Genomic DNA, 15,441 nt, shown 5'->3' with positions numbered 1-15,441 from the left:
TAACAAATAGGTGTTTATCATGAGTAAAATACTTATTTCCTAATCCTTACATAATTGAAACTATTTAGCTGTTTAATTCATTACTTAAAATTATATGCCAGATTTTTGTAGTTTGCTAAGAGCTAAATTATTTAAGCATGAAACATTATTCTATTAAATTAGTAGGGCACCTGGTACATTTGCCAATAGAACCTGAAGTATAAGTTCACTTTTCAGTGAGCAGTCATTGTTAGAGCAATGATTGAAATCTTTGAGATTGTGGATTTTTCACTGGTCAGTCATCAGTTCCAAGTTCATCTGATGCACAAAATTCCTGCAGACATGTGTATAAAAATGCTTTATTTCAGTGTGCCCAAAGTTTAATGTTCTATTTGATTTATGAATACATTTTTCACTTCTTGTATATTTTTCAGAAGGGTTCCTCCATGTTAGTTTACCAAGATGTCAATTGTTTGATCCTGAATAGCGAGAAGATGGATGATTTCATGGAAACTTAAAGCACAACACTAGTTGAATTTAGACTTTGCATGACAGTTACTTTATTAAAGTCTGCTGCAAAGTCTTAATTTTGCTGGTAATAATGCTTTAACTGGACCTTTCAATGAGCAAGAACAACCATTAGAATCTTTGAAATGATGGGTCTATGCTTTGCAGTCAGAAATCAGTATTAAGTTCATCTGATGCACAAACTTCCTGTGGGATAAGTATAAAAATAATTATTTCAATGTGCCCAAAGTTGAATGTTCAATTTGTATTGTGAACTATGAATACATTTTTTGCTTATTGTATATTTTTCAGAAGGGTTCCTCCATGTTAGTTTACCAAGATGGCAATTGTTTGATCCTAAATAGGGAAAAGATGGATGATTTCATGGAAACTTAAAGCATGACACTAGTTGAATTTAGACTTTGCATGACAGTTACTTTATCAAAGTCTGCTGCAAAGTCTTAATTTTGCTGGTAATAATGCTTTAACTGGACCTTTCAATGAGCAAGAACAACCATTAGAATCTTTGAAATGATGGGTCTATGCTTTGCAGTCAGAAATCAGTATTAAGTTCATCTGATGCACAAACTTCCTGTGAATATAAGTATAAAAATAATTATTTCAATGTGGCCCAAAGTTGAATGTTCAATTTGTATTGAGAATTATGAATACATTTTTTGTTTATTAATGTATCTATTTTTCAGAAGGATTCCATGTTAGTTTACCAAGATGTCAATTGTTTGATCCTGAATAATGAGAAGATGGATGAGGTTATAGAAACTTAAAGCACACTAGTTGAATTTAGAACTTGCACAACAGTTACTTTATTAAAGTCTGCTGTGAAGTACTAATTTTGCTGGCAATAATGCTTTAAAGCCAACTTGTTAAAATTCCAAGTGCATTCAACATCAGTCATATAGTGTAGTCTAAATATATGATTCTTGTGTCTGATGTAATAAAAAGCATTTACAGAATTAATATAAAGGGATGTTGTCACTTAATTTATGACTAAAACCCTCTTTATAAATGCTAACATTTTTTAGGCTAATTTTCCTCGAGATAAAAAGTTTGGTTTGAACATTTTTACTTGGTCACAGATATATTTTATTTCTGGTACAATTATTTTGCTTAGAATTGTAACACATCCGGCTTAAAAAAAATCTGTATTAATCTATTTTAAAACAAATTCTTGCTGTTATCATACCAAGAATGAATATGCTTCTCTAAGTTATTCTGTAGTTAGCTCAGTACTCTAAAGTTTTTCCTGGTGCAAAAGTTTCATAAATGTCAAAATAAAAACATTTATAAAACTTCTTTGGCATGCTGGCATTAAAACTTGGAGATCACAATCTGTAATTTTATGGTGTAAGAAATTAGGGGTATGAGGAAAGTAGAAATTAAGCAAAGTATTCTAGTGAGGGGAATCAAAAGAAAATGAGCATTAAATCAACATTGCATTTTAAGTAAAAGGTATCAGCAAAACTTAAGTGTATAATAGTAGTGGTATATATGCTTTATGTTATTGATATGTTTCAAAAATCCCGTCAAAGCAATGACATATATAGTTTTTTCAATTATGTATTTAAATATTAAATTTCAAAGCTATAGTTAAAAGAGAAAATGATTGTCTTTCTTTGAGTCAAATATATTTTTCTTGTACTTTAATTTATTGTTTTCTACAAAAGCACTATATTAGTAGTTATATGGTAAAAATAATATAGTAGTTTGGTAACAAGTTTAGCATGATAGTCATTAGGCATGTATTTTCCGTGGGGATTTTAAAAAGATCATCCTTTCAAATTAACAGAGGAGTAATTTTAAGCTATATTCATATTTCAATGTCAAGAACATTTGAGCAAGAGCATTAAAAATATTCGCACCATGTTGAATAAGTGCTGAAAAGCATGTGGAGACATTCCTCAATTTATCATACCATCCAATTTTTAAGAATGTTTTATTCTGGATTTGGTTATATGTTGTAATTGTGTTTTTCAGTGTTAGCATTTAAACAACACACATTACAATTATAAGTGGGTAATTTTGCTTCTAAATTAAAATAAAACCACAGCATTATATTTTGCATATGCTTCACACTTAGCAGGTTTTATTTTATAATACAATCAAAATGTAATTGACGTTCGATTTTAACAAATTTACTGCAGTACATTCATCCCTTGTATAACACGGTACTTGCACAACACGGTTTTGATATTACACAGTACGAAACTTCAATTTAATACTTCATGGTTTTGATATAACACGAAAGTTATCTTTAATAAAGAAGACATTTCTTTTTTGTTTAATACATTCTGTTAATGTTTGATAACTCTAATGAGGTTTTACTTTGTTTTTCATGAAACTTGGTTTCGATATAACACGATAGACATGCTTTGATTTACATTATTTCTAAGTCTCGTATGACACGGTTTCGATACAACACGATACATATTGACATGATTTTTACTATGTACATGATTAATTAGTGTAAAAAATATGTTAATAAGTTTAAAAAAGTCTCGTATAACACGATTTCGATACTACACGGAACGAATACGAGAGACGCCTGTATATTTACAAGAAAATTATTCAGCTTCATATATTAAATAGTTTTATTAAGAATTGTTATTTAACTTTATGTTTCACATAGAGTTTTATTAAGAGTTTGTCAAATTTTAATCTATTCAGAATTCTATCATGTATCATATGAAACACATTACTTGGAAAATTCTTTTCTATTTTAAACAAGTGTTATCGTTTTTTTTTTTTTCTCAATCCGTTTGCTATATGAACATTTTTCTGTATTAAACTTTTTTTTTTAATTTCTAAAAAGTCATAGTTTTGATTTTTTTTTTTTTTAATGAAGGCTGTTTTGAGTGTACAAGCACCTGACAGGCTCGTCATTTCAAAAAAAAAAAAAAAAAACAAGGAAACGATGCGGAAAATACTCAGTTTCTATTTCAGGAGAAAATCAAGAGTAGGGAATTTTTAAACGGGGAGGGGGGGGTGCACCCCTAGTCACGTTAATGTCTGTTAATCATGGAGAAGGAGAGGATAGGAATTTTTTTAGTTTGTCAGTTTGAACATACATTTGCCCTTTGTATACTTATATGCACATATCATATAAATTGGGCTAAGTAAATAACTTAATGAAGTAGTAACTTGCTCCTTGCCTTTTCGCTGCAATAAATTAATAAATAATAGTTTAACGTAACAAATCGGTGGGTAGCCTTAAGTCCAGGTAGGTTTGCGTTTTCTTTGAAGTGGAAGGGGGGGGGGATATTCTAACATATTCTCTATTAGGGGGCAGCACAATCAGAAATATTTTTCTGCGGTCCTTCATTTCGAAATTTGACACGGAAGGAGGGGGGTGTGCACTCGATGGGAATTGACTTGGAGAAAACAACGAAAAACACGCCCGCTATCCACTTATAACTAATAAAAAGCATTATTTTTCCAAAGTAAGGGGGACTTTCGACCTTCCTCCCTTTCGTCCACATGGAGAGGGGGGGGGGGCAAGTGGGGGCTCAAGCCCCACCTTGGAAATTAGAACTTCCTTGCTTTTAGTGTGTTTTTTTTCTAGCAAGAAAGTAAAAACATTTCTCCAGCCATTAATGAATAAATTATTAAAAGTGTCAAATTTTAATAACTCTAATCTGTACTGAAATCGGTTTCTATGCGGAAAGTATCTTACTAAACCATGGAAAAAATATCTGACCCCCTCCCCCTTTAAAATTTTGCTTATGCGCGCCCATGCCCCGAACCCCCTAAATGACGACGGACTTACTTGTGGCTCATTAGCAATCTTCGTGTTTTCATAAGCACTCAAGGATTAGTGAGAATTGCTTGAGACTCAATGAAGGTGCTCCCCCCCTCCCAAAGCCCAATATCTAAGGTTGTGCTTCTGTTTTTGGGCATCCACTGATGTCCTGTGAATTTCTTCATTTGCAAGGAAGTACTACTTTTGCTATTTACTCACGTTCTTAATAAGTCATACATATCATTTTATTACCAATCTCTGCACTCTCAATATTTATTGCCACAGTATCCAACTATTTATTGCTGCTTTTTCCAAAGCTTATGCATAACGGCATGGGGTTGGAAAAGCGATATACAGTTCATTTTGACACAAACGTTAATATTGTTTCTCTTGAAAGTTGCGTATGCTGTATCTATGTTACAAAAAAAGAAAAGAGAGAAAATATTAAAATTTTTAATGAACCATTTCTAATGAAAAATGTTACAACTATTATTTTGCAGAAAAAGTTTGCAAAATTACTGCATCTAGGGGTTCCCTCCCTCCAAAATAAGACCCCATAACAGGGAAAATATCACTCGAAATACCCCCCTCCCCCATAACAATTTCGATGGTGCAGTGCGCCATGACCTCCCCAAGGTGGGTACCCCTCTGCATCTATATGTTTCGTAGTTGTCCCCTCCCCCCAATCGGGAGCAGCACCCAGGACACCCCTTAAAATTTCTATGGTACGGTTCGTGCCACGATCCCCCTTGAGTGGGCACTCAAGGGGGTCAAATTATTATGTTATCAAAATTAAGGTAGTTAGTACAACGAGGGGGCCTCCGTAGCTCTGTGGTAGAAGCTTCGTCTTCCAAGCCGAAGATCGTGGGTTCGATTCCCGCCTGTGCCTTGAGTGTTATTTCCTTCTCTAGTGTTGTAAATCTTTCCTGTGTGTGTCCGGAGGCAAGGCGCTTGGCACGCAGTCCTCTATCTATGTGAAGCTGTCTAAAATAAATAGATAAATAAAGTGCAACGAATGGGACTTCAGAGCAGACAGCATGATTGAAATTTTTATGGAGAGGAGGGTTTGCTAAAAGTTGTCTTTGTCGTTTTTAGGGGATCTCATTTTGGGGATGCATTTGAGGGGAGGGGACGTCATTGTTCTTGAGGGGAAAGAGGAGCATCTCTGATTTAGGAAAGATTTTTTTTGGTGCAAATGGAATTTCATAGAAAATGAGGAAAAACTGTAACGTCATTTAGTTTGTTTTATTACAATTCAAAATATATATAACTTTAGAATACAGAACGAACCAGTTTATTTTCTTAAACTAATTTGCATTTAATGATGTTTACCATTCTTGAAAATACCAAATACATGAAAAAAAGTACACTTAAAATTGGAAAGAACATACTCCTTCAGGAAGTGTTTCCAAAAAGGAAAAATAAACTGCAACTGTATTGCTTATGGTATCGCACTTTTTTTTGGCATCATGTTCGTCATGTTGATAAGAACTCGCCTTGAAATAGATAAAGTCGCCAATATGGTAACCATGGACCCAGGATCGTTCCTGCATTGACCGACGTGTTGAAAAATAATATTTTTGTTTGTTTACAAAAAATATTTCGCGGGGTCTTACATGTTGCCAACTAATATTTCGAATGTGTTTCGGAGCGGAACTCAAGAAACTTCTTTTCTGTCGGTCGACGGCTTTTCTGTCCTCTTTGTTTTGATATTAAGAACATGTGGTATTGATAAGATATTTATTTAAGGCAATTTTAGTGTCATTTTATCAAATCAAAAGCAGAATTGTGAATGTACTTTTTTTTCTTTGCTTTACCATATATAACTACTACTACTTCGAAATTTTCTGTTTCTCTTTTAAAAACTTTTGTTTTGGTTAAATGTTTTTATTTTGGCGCCAATTTCTTGATTAAAACTTTTAAAATAGTTCTTTTATCTTTAGTGAGGCTGTTTTGAGCAAAGTACAACTCAAAATCGAAGTTTGTTTCATATTATTGTTCTCTTACTTCAACTAAGTTTGTTTCAATAAGTTTTTGTTTACACATGTAAGATTTGTTTACAGTTACATTAGGCATTCGTGATTGACATGTGTTAAATTGTAGATAAACTTGATGTTTGTATAACAATTATAATTAATTGATTACTTGTTGAAAATTTGTAATTTTAAACTGATTTTTACGTAGTTGCATGCAATGTACATTATTATTCAGTGTGAAACATTTCCTAAAGTACCTATCAATTTTGAATAAAGTTCACTATTAGTTTGCAGATGTGACAGGTGGTGTGTGAAACGATTTATCTTTTAATTTTCTTAACATCTTATCGATACATTTTATAGACTCTTAATTAAAAAAAAAAACTAAGAATGAAACCATTGTGCACAAAGTTCAGAAAAGCTGAATACAAAACCTCAAAGGAGGTTAGTGTCCGAACTGCACATTGCAATTATTAAGTTGAATTTAAAGCCTTTTAGTAACTTCATTCGGTTTGAGTGGACACATCTACTGAAAATATTACTGGGCTGTGGTAATATTACATCTTAAAAAGTTGTTGAAACCTAATGACACAATTCAACAAAAAAACACTTTTGGTTTGCATCCTGGTTTTAAATAGTCAATTCCTACTAATTTTGAGTTGAGAAAAACGAATATGGAAGTGAATTTTTTTGTATTAGCTTTTGTGTTTTTAAGATACACAAAAACACACTGGAGAAAAATGCACAAAAACTGCACATTGATTTGAAGGTGAGGTTGAAAAGGGCCAAAAAATCCTGTGTAATAAATGATTAAAAAGCTCAGAACTAATGTCATATACCCCACCCTTGGCGACTTTTTCCTGTCGGCACCAAGAAAGCGTCGCCAAGAAAACGATGTATATCGACATATGTCATACATCATTTTTATAGATGATTTTTTAGCGCCAACAGGAAAAATTCAGATAAAAAACATGACCAAAGCACTTCAGAATACGATATATGTAAAAACAGCATAAAACCACAACAAAAAACATCGCAAATATACTCTTCAAAAATACCAGAAACTAGAAAGTTTTTGTACAGAAAGAAAAATTACTAGAAAGTATTTAAAATGCTTAAATTAACAAATCACTATAACAGTTCACCAATGAAATAAGTACCAATAGAAATAAAAACCATTTTCCAACATGCATTTCATCAAACAAAAACTTTTCTCATACTCTGCTAAAAAAAAGAGCAAAGCGATTCAAATTGTGATGTTTAGAGCGGAAATCATCCCCAAAATCAATAACCATTTCAGCCAAAAAAAACGCTTAATTGCTCAAATTTCGATGTATGAAAAGTAGAAATGTCTCAACAGAACATCCCAAACATAAACAATACAAAAATACCATACATTAATTTGCTATCCAGATATGCTTTCAAAATACCTATTATATTTTACATAAAATAACAGCTTCATATTTTTATAAAATGCTAGAGTCAACTTATTTTCAGAAATTCAGTACCTAAAGGAGGCACGTTTTTAGAATATGTCTAAATAATTCGTGGCATCGATAAGAATTAACTTTTAAAATAAAATAACCGTACTATTTTTGTAAACTTAATTTACATACAGTAAAAATAATGTTAAAAACGACAAGAAACCCTCAAGATTTGTAAAAACAAAGAATTTTGGTAGTGAGAGTTTTTTTTTTGAATTCTAAAAAGAAAGAACTTACCTTTTTATGGTATAAATCCCAGGGGGGGCACAGCCCCCCCCCCCCCCCAGAACGCTAATTTGAACAATTTTCAAAAATACTCTTTTTTTATTCGAACAAAGATGAACGCACTTTGAGAAAATGAAGTTGTTCCAAAGTAAGCAGGGATGACAAGAGGTCATTTAAAACTTCCCCCTCTCTCCTTTACGGCATTTGTTTTTTCTGTTGTTAGGAACTCATTTGAAATCTCAGTGATTACAAGATCGTATCTTCTTCTGTGTGACAGTTGATGAATAAGCAGCAAATCTGAGGAGAAAAACTTTGGAAAACAAATTCACCAAAACTTTCGTTTTTCTCGGAAACACTCCGAATTCACGAGGGGTGAAAATGTTATGCTGCAGGGGGAACTTAAAACATGCCTGCTTGTCCACCCACACACGTGTTCATTGTAACTAATAAATAATTTTTAGTTACCAGGGGATTAACGTTTAAGGAATTTTACTAAATAATATTAATAATAATAATAATAAATATATATTGATGTAAAGAGAGATAGAGTACGCTGATAGAGTGTTGTGAAAAAAATTGTGCCCCCCCCCCCCCTAAAAATATTTTCTGGTTGCGCCCCTGATAAATCCTCACACTCAGTCTGAAACAAAACAACATATGACAATGTCTACCTTACAGATGCAAACCAAGTTGGAGTTTACTTTTAATTAACGTTCAAGTTTGAAGAAACTGACATTTTCTAATATTTATTCATCAAAAGACAACTACTAAATTTAAACTAACACAAAATAAGCTTTCCTGTAAGGTATATTGCCCGAAAAAACAAGACTATCTCCTGCGTGAAACATTACAAATAAACAAGTTTGAACAGATCTAAGATTGCCTTCCGGTTGCCGAACACAGATTAATTTCGGCAGGGATGATATGCTTAAAAAACTATCGCTTCATTGGCGAGAAAAAATATTTCAATTTTGTACAAAAATTGGATGTCGCCAAATGGGGGGGTATATCACATCTGTACCAAAAGGTCTTATAACTGCTTTTGGCCTATTGCTGTAAATGCTTCATTTTCAATTGCTTTTGTACATCAAAGAAGAACCATCTCTTGTAATAGTTCAGCAGCATTTGATGAGCCCAATGACCCTGATGTCTGTCTACCATGGTAAAGATATCTTTCTGATAAATGTCCTCATGCTCATCCAGGGTTCGGCGATATATAACACAATAATCAGATATTTAGTTTGAAAATATCATGTTTTGATATTTTTGACATTTATTTTTTTAATTACAACGGTATTTTCAATGTGAAAATTATATTAACATACTTATATTGTTCATTTATTATTAAAAATAACAAAAAAGTTGTGCATTAATCTATCACTATATTTTTGTGATGTATTAATATATCATTAAAATAACAAAGTGTATTATATTATTCCTTTATTATTTTATATTCATAAAATTTTTAGTAATGTAACAATTTAATTCATATTAAATGTGCCTAATTAATTAATAAATGTTGGTCAGATAAATAAACCGTCTAATGACTTTGCACTGACTAATGCATGTTTTCATTTCTGAATCGTACAACTGGGTAAAAGTAGCTAACAAGAAAAATGAGTAAGACAGCTAATGCTAAATTAATTCTATTAAAATTGATAAAAATGTAAAATGAGATATAAATAAAAAAAGAAACCTTAATTTGAAGTCTACATATTGTAATGATGATATAAAAAAAGAGTACTTTGAGGATGCATTTACTATGTTGAAGACTTAAGTTTACTGTGCTGATTGAAAATATCATGATATTTTCGAACCCTGTGTTCATAGCTCACAGCTTCACATTTTTTAAGCAAAGCATTACAGAGGACCTGAACAAATTGAATTTCAGAGGCATGTCATTCAAAAATGGTCACAGAACTTCCTTCGAGATTTTTTGACCAACTGTTTTTAATTCTTGTCTTCTCTGCTGCTTATAAATACAGTGGAGCATCCAAAATCCGCACAAATTGGGAGAAGTGGTTGTGCAAATTTTTGATTTTGCGGATTTCAGGTCACTAAAGAAATAGGTGGGAGTTGTACCTTTAAATTGAAAAAATAAAATCAATAAGGAATAAAAATATAATAGTTACAGTTATTTACATTATTTAATATATACAAGTTTACAAATCATTAGCTATTTACATTTTGAAAACATTTCAGAAATTGTAGCTCGTTTCATATTTTTTGATAGTTTAAGCTTAAGTCTTTTTTGTATGCTGTACAGCACTAGGAGTTCTTGCTCGGACACAATATCTTGTTGTTTTAAAAATTCCAGGTAGTGTTCTCCTACTTGCACACCCTCCGAGATTAGAATTTTTTTAGATTCTGCCTCTACTTCATCCTCATCATTTAAAAAATTAAGTTTTGGGGAAAATCGAAGCGGATTTTGGATGTTGGCGGATTTTTGATGCTCCACTGTACTTGTAATGGGTCATTCCATGTCAAATCAACACAATTTGGAACAATTTTAGGACGGACCGTCACAGATCTGGATGAAACTTGGTACATTAAGAGATTTTGCCTAGTTATAAAAAATCTGAAAAAAAAAGTTCTTTCACCTCGTTCAAAGTTATTAATTATTTAAGTTTTCGTCAAAAAATGCTACACTTGGAGACGGTTAATCCTCATTTTCTCAGAAACTATAAAAGATAAAAACTTAAAATTGGTCTTCTTTTAAAGCTCTTTTAATCTGCTTTAATTTGACGTGCGGCTTGATAAAACCAAAAAATATTTATTTTAAAATTCTGAAAAAATTTATGAAGTTACTTTGTGTTATCCTCTTACATCTCACCAAGTTTCATTATGGGATCTTGATGGGATCAGTTGATACAGAGAGGACTAGTGTCACATATCTGAGAAAATACGGGTTTTTGTGCTGAATAGTTAATTTTTTATCTACAGAAAAAAAAGTTGAAATAATTCAAAGTGTTATATTATAAATGAATCTGTTTCACACATACATGTTCACTATTTCATGCAATTTTTTTTCCCCTAGAAATGAAGTTTCTTCTTAGTCTGATTTGTTCCTGAGAAATAACTAATTAATAAAAATATTGATCAACCTAAATCTAATTTTATTGGGAAAAAAAAAAAGAAAAACAATTTTAAAAAATGAAAGAAAGAAAAAAAGCAGGAATGAGTACTCAAACGGTTAGCTATACCCATTTCACCCCCTTTGCTAACAAAATTCAGGGGTGCCCATCAAGGGGGGGGGGGTGAATCATTGTGCATACTGTGCCATTGAAATGGAGAGAGGGGACTTTTCTCTTTTTTGGAGAAGTGCATTTTAACTTCTGGGGGAGGGGTCTTTGCAATGTTTAGGGGTGTGCCCCCTTCGTGAGGGGCACCTTCTTCTTGGGCAGGGGTCTGGCCAGAGGATATTTGGGTCCGTTAACGGACCCTTCACAAAAATCCGATCAACCAAAACGGACCTTTCACAAAATCCCCATCAAACAAAACGGACCTTTCACAAAATCCCGATCAAACAAAACGGACCCTTCACAAAATTCTGATAAACAAGATCGGATCTTTCAAATTGTTTATTGAAAGAGCAAATCTGAAAGCAAAATAACGCATATTTCTGTGTATAAACCGATAATTTTTGGAACCTTTTTTTAAGTCAAATTAGAGGGATTAGCTTATACAAAATCGGCTAATTTTGAAAAAAAAAAAAAAAATCGGCACTCTTGGGATGCTCCTGCAAGCGATAAATAATTGCTACTGCCAAATAAATATAATGGTTGTTTGTTTTAAGCAGCGGTGTTGTAAACTTTTCTGAAAAGGCATTGGTAAGCACTTTTCTCCGCTCATGATTTAATAAACAATAATAATATATATCTGCGAAATGAACTTAGAACTGCAAAGGGATAGTAAGGGTGAGGAAAAAATATGATCGCTTCAGATAGGGTTACCAACTTCAAAATTATCACCACTTAGCGTCTGGCGTTGAACCTTTATAATGACTTGATTAGAAAATATTCTCATCATTTTCCCAGCTTGTCAATATTTGCGTTTTTATGGTGCAGTGCGATGTTTAATTGTTATTTTGGGAGAAAATTATATGGGTTTTGATTTTTCGATGCTAACAAGGATGATTAACTTTAAATAAACTCTTTTAATTACCGTTTTTTTTTTCTTTAGATGTCTACATTTTGAAAAATGCAATCTTTTAACATCCGATATGAGACTCATATTTTGTTCTTTTTTCAAGCTAACTTCGCTTTATTAGGATTCAAATTAATGAAGAAAAGTCTCTTTACTTCTGTTAGAACTCTCATTTCAAGTTTTTAAAGCAAAATTCCATTTTCTGTTATGAATCAAAAATTAAAATGCTGAATAGATGGTTTATTTTATTTTATTTTTTGGGTCAACTGTGTTCACAGATATTAATGATATGTTTATCATAGGACTCTAAAATGCAATTCTAAAATAATTTTATCAAAATCATTTCTTTTACAAGCCGTTTTTATACTTTTGATGCCTTCACTTTGAGAATTGCGATCTCTTTGCATTCGCTATGGGAATCCGATTTTTCGAATTTTTGATGATCTTTACGCTTTGTTACAATTGAAATATCTTTTTATTTTTGTTAAAATCACTGAATTTATAAGTTTTAAACGAAATTCTGTGCTTTTTAAGAGTGTTTTGGGTCAAAAAGTTGAATGCTGAACCCTATTCTGAATTTTATTTTATTTATTTATCTTTTTGTTACAATTATTTTAAGTACTGTACAGAAATATGTCTAGTATAATTTATCATAATGTAGAATAGTGGATAAATATTGATACTTGAAAGAGCGATGCCCCCCCCCCCCCCACCAAATATCAGAAAAAAAATCCAGAATGATTTTCTCGACGTAGAAGAGGAAAACACTCAACTTTAAGTTTAATTGATGCAGTTTGTGCCATCTCTAAATTCTAAAATTTCGTTTTAACAATTTTTTTTTGCGAAATTTTTTGATTTTTTACAAAATTAATTCATTTTTCACAAAATTGATTCATTTTTCACAAAATTAATTGATTTTTCACAAAAAACGGACCCTGTGGAAAATTCTGGACAGACCCCTGTTGGGGGGCACCCCCTTCAAATGAAACAAGCTGGGGGTGACTATTGAGAATGAGATGGTTTGTTCCAGGACTTCTGGGTTTGTTTGAGGTGGCAGTAGTTTGACTTTTCCAAAAATTATAGTTTTGTTTTGCAAGATGAAAAACAATCTCATCACTGGAACAGAAGTCAAGCCATAATTCACCCTTTTGTTGAATACTTCAAAAATGGAAACAAAATTCAACACTACTGCTTCATAATAATCTCGGAATGTCTTGAGCACAACACAGTTGCTGTTCACCTATTTTTAAAAAAGTTATTTTTTTTAAATCAAAATAAAATGGGTGGGACATTTTTTTTATTGCTCCAATTTATCAGCTGCACAGTACAAAAATAAAACTAACTTTTTAAATGTATGCTGCCGTGAAAGAGATTTTGGTATTAAGCCTGAGTGGCACTTTTCTGCCACTGCTCATGGTAAAAGCCCATGTGATGGCATGGGTGGTACACTCAAAAGAGAAACAGCAAGGGCAAGTCTTCAAATGCAATATGAAAACCAAATTACGACACCTATGCAACTGTACCAAAGGGCAAAATCTGACCTTTCAATGAGCATAGACTTCAGTTTCACCACCCCAAAATGAATATATTAAAAATTCAGAACAGCTTTCTCGTTATTTCCGGCAAGCAATGCCAATACCAGGTACCCAAAACCTGCATACTTTTATTCCCTCCAGCTGTGAAGCAAGGGTGAGTGTCAAAGCACTTTCATTTTCTCCATCATCAACCGAATATTCTGTCATCTCAACTGGAGAAAGGGTTATTTTGAAATGACATGATAAAAAAATAAGGGCTAAGGATAAGGCTAAGTTATGTTTTGGCTAAAAATGAAGAGAATGAAGTGAAAGTCACTTTCCTCCACCCACCAGGACCTTCTTCATTTTCATATTCATCAATACCAGACATTATTTGGATACCGTGGTCGGACAAAGTAAATCCCATCAATAAACAATACAAATAATTATTTGTAAATGTTCTTCGGTTTATGACCTCGATTTCTGGGAAGCTTACTATATTTGGAAAAATTCTCATTCTCTTGTCAATGATTTTTCCAGCACTCCATTTTTTCATGATAGTTGGAAGCAATTTCTATAATTGCCTTTCCTGTTTCTTCAGTGTCTCACACTCTTTTTTGTTTCCTGGCTTCTGATTGGTTGTCTCTCCCCCTGCTTTGAGCCCGGAGTGAACATTCTGTTCGCTGATTGGTTGTTTGATGTCTTGTTCCTGTATTCTTATTGGTTGGCCCTCTTTGGTATAAATATATCGGTGTTTACTTGGTTGTTGTTAGTTCTCTCGCAACTTCTGGTTGTGTTCGTGAGCTTTTTGCACTGATGAAGAGACTCCATTGTAGCCTTGAAATAGCTATATGCTGTATTTTCTCCAATATTTGCTTTATTTACGTTGTTTTTTCACCTTAATCGCAAAAGTGTATGAGGCCAACTCCTAACCAATAAGCCACCCAGCCAAAAAGTAAATGTTTAACACTCATAATGTAGACTTTCCATTTGCTACTCAGGTCTACTGCATTTAAATATGGCTGATCTTTTGAGTAAAATTATTTATTTTTCTTACCAAATGCTCAGTTAGTTGATTTTTTTTACACATAAGAAAAATAAAATTTCTATAGAAATTATTTCAAAATTATTAATAGTGTGTATTTTGTGTTATAGGTACAAATGTATCTTCCAGGCTTAGCAAGTTGATCAAGTACTTCCTGTGATTAATGGAAGAGTATTATCCTTCAGAAATTGCTCGCCTAGTCTTAGGTTAGAAAAACATGAATATTCTTATTTGTTTCTGAATGCTTTTTGTGTGTAAAGACTGAAGTTCAAATTCTTAAGTAGGAAATAGGAGATTACTGCCAAGCTTAATGTATATAGAGGGTGGTTTTTTCAAACACAATTTTTCTAAATGATGTATAAAAAGTTGCAGTATTATTTTGATATTTAAAGCATTTTTGTACTCTCTCACTCACCATACAACAAATTCTTGACAATTGCTGAGTTTTATTCCACTAAAATTATGGTAATGAATAATAATCCAAAATTTAATAAATTTGTCAGAGTAAAATGGACCAGTATGTGGATAATTGACAACCTGGCAGAGGTGATAAGCTTCACAGAAAAACTGGATTTCGGAATGTTTTTTTATGATTCATGATCTGAAAGTTTCAGGTTATTCACAATTTTTTGGGAGTCTAGCCTCACTATTTATACTTTGAATTTATGCAACAATTTTAGCAGTTGGGCAACTTTTCCTTTTTTGATTAATTTTCAGGAAAAATATAGTTAAGCAAGTGGTAAGCTCGTTTTTTTTTTTTTTTTTTTTTTTTTCTCTCTAAGAAAGAGGAGGGAAAAAGTCAAGAAAA

The sequence above is a fragment of the Uloborus diversus genome, chromosome 6 (genome assembly GCF_026930045.1).
Source record: "Uloborus diversus isolate 005 chromosome 6, Udiv.v.3.1, whole genome shotgun sequence".
Classification (NCBI taxonomy): domain Eukaryota; kingdom Metazoa; phylum Arthropoda; class Arachnida; order Araneae; family Uloboridae; genus Uloborus; species Uloborus diversus.
Note: the sequence above shows the minus strand (reverse complement) of the source record.